The sequence below is a fragment of the Mustela nigripes genome, chromosome 9 (genome assembly GCF_022355385.1).
Source record: "Mustela nigripes isolate SB6536 chromosome 9, MUSNIG.SB6536, whole genome shotgun sequence".
Taxonomy (NCBI): domain Eukaryota; kingdom Metazoa; phylum Chordata; class Mammalia; order Carnivora; family Mustelidae; genus Mustela; species Mustela nigripes.
The window spans coordinates 66,451,223-66,456,557 of record NC_081565.1 but is presented as its reverse complement, the minus strand read 5'-3'; the positions used below and the strand labels follow the sequence as shown (position 1 = coordinate 66,456,557).

General features: G+C 44.4%; 1 pseudogene; it reads right to left on the bottom strand.

Moving 5' to 3' along the window:
* Window positions 1-3,728: 3,728 nt before the first annotated feature.
* Window positions 3,729-3,931, bottom strand: LOC132025290 (U4 spliceosomal RNA; annotated as a pseudogene).
* Window positions 3,932-5,335: the final 1,404 nt, after the last annotated feature.

Genomic DNA, 5,335 nt, shown 5'->3' with positions numbered 1-5,335 from the left:
ATTACAATGTATTATCATTTACATGTATTATCAATTACATAGACATGTAATTCATAAAACGTTGATGAGACATTTTACAGATAGTTAAGTATTTAATGGAAAAATTTACACTGCTCCAGTTTTTTTTTTTTAATTTAAATTAAATTAAAAATCCATTTCTTGGGGCGCCTGGTGGCTCAGCCAGTTAAGTAGCTGACTCTTGGTTTCCACTCAGGTCATGATCTCAGGGTCATGAGATCGAGGTTTACACAGAGCTTATGCTCAGCATGGAGTCTCCTTGAGATTCTCTCCCTCTGTCCCTTCCCCCATTCATGCTTGCTCTGTCTGTGTCTCTCTTTAAAATAAAATCTTTTAAAAAATTTCAGTTCTTCCTTGGCACCAGCCACATTTCAGGTGCTCAAAAGCCACACGTGGTTAATGGCTACCATATTGGAGAGCCCAGATCTAGAAGGATGGTGTATCAGTGTGGGTCCAATCAGGAGAGAGAAAACATAGTAATTTGAAGAGGGGATGTTTAATATTTTTTAAAAAAATCATAATTGAAGCAGGGTATTGGACTAACGAGGGTTTGGCTGGTAAGATGCAAAGAGAACTCTAAACAATGTAGGAATGGTGGATATATGAGGCAGCCAATACACCCTTAGGGCTGAGATAGATCATCCAAGTATCCAAGTAAGAGCTCTCCATCTACCCACCTACCCAAGAAGAAGGAGACCAAGATCTCACTGGAGAGAGCATAGCTATGGTTCTTAAATGGCTGAGAAATTTCTACTGGCTGTGGTCCCAGTAGAAGTTGGTGAAAATCTGTCCTCCAGAACTTTCCAGAAATCACCTTCTGCTCTTGGTTGCCCCTGGCTGCCCTTCACTGCAGAACCTCGACACCAAGGAAGCCATGTGTGCTGTGGGAACCATAAGCATGGATATTTTTATAAAGACAGAAACATGAAGGAGAACTACTTCAGCATGATGACAGGAAAAAACATGACACAGAACAAGGGGATTAGTCAGGACTGGGGAACCACTGTAGGTGGGAGGGTAAGATAGAAGCGCAGCCCTGTTGCCCAGGGTTCAGGAGGAAACCTCAGACTAAACAAAATTCCATACAGCATCATATTCTTCCCCAAATACCAGTCAGGTCACATCACCCCTCTCTCCAAAAACTGTTAGTGGTTTTTTCTTGCCAATTCAGAATCATAGCTGTCTCTCTGTCCAGGTTTCCTCAAATCATGTCAGGCCACTACTCTGTGCTTCCCAGAATCTGGCTTTGCTCTGCTATTCTGCCTGAAATCTCCCCTTTCCCTCCCCTTTCTTGCAATTCAGCTCAAAAGCCCCAGTCATCAAAGCCAACCCTAGCACCCACCACATTCTGCCCCACAAAGTAAAGACTGTAAAGTTCCCAAAGGAATGGGAAGCTCAGTATCCTCCCCAACACTTGCACGGATACATAACTCAGACTGGACTGGAGCTCCTGTGGGGGGCACAGTGGAGACGCTTTCCAAATACTAAATAGTTGTAATCAATGGAAGGGAACAGAATAGATGGTCCTCATCACAGACATCTTGCTACACTCGCTTTTCAGAATGCCTTTTTCCCTTATTCAGTTACCGGCACCACTGTGTTTTCAAGTCACCCCTCACTGACTTTCCGATCCTCAATGTCTGAAGTGAGCTGAAGAGTGACCCCAAAAAGGTATTTCCAGGTCCTAATCCCTGAACCTGCCCTCATAGGGCAAACATGTGATTAAACTAAAGATCTTGAGGCACTTGTCCTGGATGACCCAGGTGGGCGAAACACAATCCTAAGTGTCCTTGTGAGGGAAAAACAGAGAGGGTTGTAGACAGAGAGGGAAAGAAGCCCTGTGATCACAGAAGCAGAGCCTGGAGTGACAGGGTCACAAGTCAAGGAAGGCCTAGAGGAAGGCCGGGAGTCACCAGAAGCTGGAAGGGGTAGGAAATAGTTTGTCTCCTAGAGCCTTTGGAGTGAGCCCAGCCCTAGTCCCACTCCCACAGGAGAATAGAACTGCAGCTGCTGTAACTGCCCAGCTTTGGCGATCTGTCCTGGTAGCCGCAGGAGACTAATACAATCCTGGAGTCTACAGTGACTGGGTCACAGATAGTCACGTGACCCACTGCATGCAGTGAAACTCCCGAGGACATATTCTCTTCAGCCACTGGGAAATAGAAGCTCTTTTTTTCCCACTAAGACAGCCCGTCCTGGGACAATATAACCCTAGAGCTGCTTAAGATCACAAAGTGGATACACTGGCCTGATAGGCTGAGAAAGACGGGCAAACACCAATGTTGATGGTGTCATTTGATCTTCTGGATCCAGCTGTATCTGACGGGCAAACACCAATGTTGATGGTGTCATTTGATCTTCTGGATCCAGCTGTATCTGAAACCAGCTTTATCCCGGATTTTCAGTGATATTGGCCAATGACTTGACCATTTTACTCAAGCCAGCTGGCACTGGATTTCTGTCACAAGCAGCCCAGCAGATTCGGACTCAGTACTTTTGTTATTGGTATAGGGTTGTCAGTCACATGTGAGCTTCAGGTAAACAATAAAGAAGTTTTTCAGTGTAAGTATGTTTCAAATATTGCATGGGTCAGATAATTTTTAAAAATTGTTATTTATCTGAAATTCAAATTTAACTGGGAATCCTGGTATTTTGGGTTCTGTCTTTTGCTAAGACAATCTTATGTCGGAAAAAGTTTTTTATTGATCACTTGAAACCTTTGAAAAGCCAGGTTATAGTACAAAGCATGGTAAGAATAATCCTTCTAAAGTAGATGTTTCTAATTTTAGACATTCCGATAACAATCTTCAATGTCCTATATTAACTGGGGTTTTAAAAGTGTGTGGTTATGTCCTCCTGGTGTTGTGAACATTAATGTGTTCTGAGGTTGAGAAGGAAATAATTCAAGGCCTCCCACCAGTGAGCGAAGCAGTAAAAAAAGAAAGGTGCCTTTGTGTGTTATGAGACCCACAACTGCCTTTAACACTGATGCCCTTACTGAACTTCATTCACAGTTGTCTCTGGTTGTGGAACATACTCATTAGGGAACAGTCCAGCAACAAAGGATTGGGAAGGAACCAGTTGGAGAGGCAGGGGAGAGGGCTGTGAGATGCCTGTCAGCTTCCTTGAGCAGAGGGAGGGAAAGGGCCAAGCTGAGGGTCTCCTGAATCTGGGGGCCGAGCTGACGACATGAGGTTCTGTATATACACCGTCATACCCAGCCCAGGTCATGTGTCTCTGTTTTGTGCTAAGAGGAAGTTGTTCTAGAAGAGGTAGTCTATCTGCTTTACAGACATTTGCATCTCTTTTGTTCTCAAAATATGTCCCCTCAGCCTCCTCAGAAAAGGCTTCTAAAAGAGGTTAGTGCTTTGACCTCAACACTCAGGACTGTAGAATGACTGATTCACAGTTTAACTTGGCAGCAATATTAAGAATACTTGAATACTTAGAAACTTCAGTTCCCTGGCTCATGACTTTTCCACTAGAGCTGATTTTCCAATGATGTTGGAAAAAAGAGGCTCTTTCTTGAAAACACAGTTTGAAATGTCAATTGCATTTCAGTAACTTCGGTCCTTTGTTTTGATGTGTATTCTCTTTTTTCATACAAGGGTGTATTAAGTGCTGTGGGTTAGGGCACACGCATCTGGCTCCCTCTCCTAGTTTATGTTCCCACTGACTTATTATCTTGCCAAGTCTGGCAAGCTCCCCACACCCAACAAGATCTTCCAACAACCCCAGGGACAAACCTCTGTGTCCACCTAGAGTGACACAGTGACGTCACACCCCTGTGGGTAGTGGATGGGTCATACCTGGTGTTAGTCCTGAGAATAGACTTTAGGAAAAGTTTTCAATTAACAATTAATTGCGCCTCGGATAAACCTCATTGGCCACGATACTGCCACTGCGCAAAGCTATGGACTTTAGAAAAAAAAAAAAGATTTCATTTTTTATTTTTAAAGATTTATTTATTTGAGAGAGAGAAAATATGCATGGTCTCATGTGCCGGGGGAGGGGAGTGCAGAGGGAGAGAATCTCAACCAGACTTCCCCCCTGAGAGTGCACAGCCCCATGGGGGCTCGATCTCACAACCCTCAGATCATAACCTGAGCCAAAATCAAGAGTTGGACACCACTCAATCAACTGAACCACCCAGCACCCCACAAGATTTTTTTTTTTTTAATAATATCTACACCCAGTGTGGGGCTTGAACTCACAAACCTGAGATCAGGAGTTGTGTGCTCTACCGGCTCAGCCCGCCAGGTGTCTGGAGAGAGAATTGAAGCGAGCCGGCAAGAGGGTCAGGCTCCTGAGTCTGGAGCAGCGATTCTCAGCTGAGGCTATGGTGATCCCAGGGAGCACTTGGAAATGTAAATTGAAATTATTTGACATGTAGCATGGTATAGTTAAAGGTGTACAACACATTAATTCTTTCACATATTGTAACATGATAGCCATTGTAGTAATAATCAGCACCTTTACCAGGTTATGTGATTATCACTTTTTAGTGGTTGAAATAATTCAGTTCTAGTCTCTTGGTAAATTTGAGAAATATAATGCAAGATTGCTGTCTAGAAGAGACTTCCTCTCTTGAAGAATGACTCACATGGGTGGGGGAGCGGTCTACTCTTGACCTTTATTTAAGTATCCTGCAAAACAGGGGCACCTGGGTGGCTCAGTCATTGGGAGTCTGCCTTTGGCTCAGGTCCTGATCCCAGGGTCCTGGGATGGAGTTCCCGAGTTGGGCTCCCTGCTCAGTGGGGAGCCTGCTTCTCCCTTTCCCACTTGCCTGCTTGGTTCCTTCTCTGGCTGTCTCTCTGTCAAATAAATAAAACCTTTAAAAAAATTTTAAGTATCCCGCAAAACAAAACATGCTTGCACCCCCAATTCCAATAGTGGTGCCCAGGCCACTCTGCAATTGACAAGCACTGGTCTCAACAAAGAAATCTAAAGATCCAGGGGGAAGTACAAGGATATTCACCAGGCAGAAGGCCTGGAAAGATCTTTTTCCTTGTAGGCTGCTCCCACTCTATGGGACATGAACTTCAAACCCGAGAGGGAGCTTTGCTTTGCATATAATTTTAAGATGAGGGTCAGCTGCCATTGATTAAACAAAAACAAACAAACAAACAAACAAAAACCCCTAAATGATAGTGACTTAGCCTCACAAAGTTCTGATCTCTCACAAAGTAAGCCTTCGAGTAGACAGTCGGGCGGAAGGGGCATGTCAGCAGAGTCAGCAGAGACTCAGCCTCCACTGGTCCCAGATGTGACCCCAGTTCATAGGGCCCAAGATGGGTGTTTCTGCTGCAGCTGTCCC